Genomic DNA, 1,458 nt, shown 5'->3' on the forward strand with positions numbered 1-1,458 from the left:
CCAGTTTCTCTTATTCAGAAACGCTTTTCTTGCCATTGCCAGTCTATATTTTATATCCTCTCTATTTCGGCCGCCATCAGTTATTTTGCTGCCCAAAGAGGAAAACTCATCTACTACTTTAAGTGCTTCATTTCCTAATCTAATTTTTTCAGCATTACCTTATTTAATTCAGTTACATTCCATTATCCCTGTCTTGCTTTTGTTGATGTTCATCTTATATCCTCATTTCAAGACACTGTTCATTCCGTTTAACTTCTCTTTCATGTCTCTGATAGAATTACAATGTCATCGGCAAACCTCAAAGTTTTTATGAAATGTTAATTAAATTGAGACCCTAAGCTCTCGAGAGCCGTTGACATACATCAACGGGGACAGTTGAAAATGTATGCCCCGACCGGGACTCGAACCCGGGATCTCCTGCTTACATGGCAGACGCCCTATCCATCTGAGCCACCGAGGGCACAGAGGATAGTGCGACTGCAGGGATTTATCCCCTGCACGCTGCCAGTGATACCCACATTCCTAACTTAATGTTCACACACTACATTCGTAGTGCCCCTGCCCATTACACTCATTACTCGCGGCAGACAATCTTACCGAGTCCCGTAAGAGTTCGGGCAATGCGTGTGCATCCAGCACAGAAGAAGGAGGTCAATGGCCAGTTAGCCTTAACTAAGTGAAGATGGTATCTGTTCTTTCGAACATTTCCGAAAGAACAGGTACCATCTTCGTATCAAAGTTTTTATTTCTTCTGCCTGAACTTTAATGCCTATTCCAAATTTTTCTTTGGTTTCCTTTACTGTTTGCTCTGTACAGGCTGAATAACGTCGGGGATAGTCTACAACCCACGCTCGCTCCCTTCTCAACCACTGCTTCCCTTTCATACGCCTCGACTCTTACAACTGCCATTTGGTTTCCTTACAAGCTGCAAATAACCTTTCACTCCCTGTATTTTATCCTTGCTACCTTGAGAATTTCAGAGAGAGTATTCCAGTCAACATTGTCAAAAGCTCTCTATAAGTTTACTAACGCTATAAACGTAGGTTTGCCTTTCGTTGACCTATCCGGGGTCAGTATCGCTTCACGCTACATTTCTCCGAAATCCAGACCGATCTTCCTCGAAGTTGACTTCTACCAGTTTTTCCATTCTTCTGTAAAGAATTCGTGTTAGTATTTTGCAACCATGACTCATTAAACTAATAATTTGGTAATTCTCACACTAGTCAGCGTGCGCTTTCTTTGCGATTGGTATTATTACATTCTTCTTGAAGTCTCAAGGTATTTCACCTGTCTCATACATCTAGCATACCAGATCAAATAATTTTGTCATGGCTGTCTTTCCCAAGGCTATCAGTAGTTCCGACGGAATGTCGTCTACTCCCAGGGCCCTGTTTCGACTTAAGTTTTTCAGTGCTCTGTCAGATTCATCAGAGACATTTACTCTCCTACACAAAGCAT

General features: G+C 42.1%; 1 non-coding gene across 1 annotated transcript; it reads right to left on the reverse strand.

Moving 5' to 3' along the window:
* Window positions 1–386: 386 nt before the first annotated feature.
* Trnat-ugu (transfer RNA threonine (anticodon UGU)) lies at window positions 387–461 on the reverse strand. The gene has a single exon. It is a non-coding gene; the product is annotated as a tRNA-Thr (tRNA).
* Window positions 462–1,458: the final 997 nt, after the last annotated feature.

This window comes from Schistocerca cancellata, chromosome 2, assembly GCF_023864275.1.
Source record: "Schistocerca cancellata isolate TAMUIC-IGC-003103 chromosome 2, iqSchCanc2.1, whole genome shotgun sequence".
NCBI classification, from domain to species: Eukaryota; Metazoa; Arthropoda; class Insecta; order Orthoptera; family Acrididae; genus Schistocerca; species Schistocerca cancellata.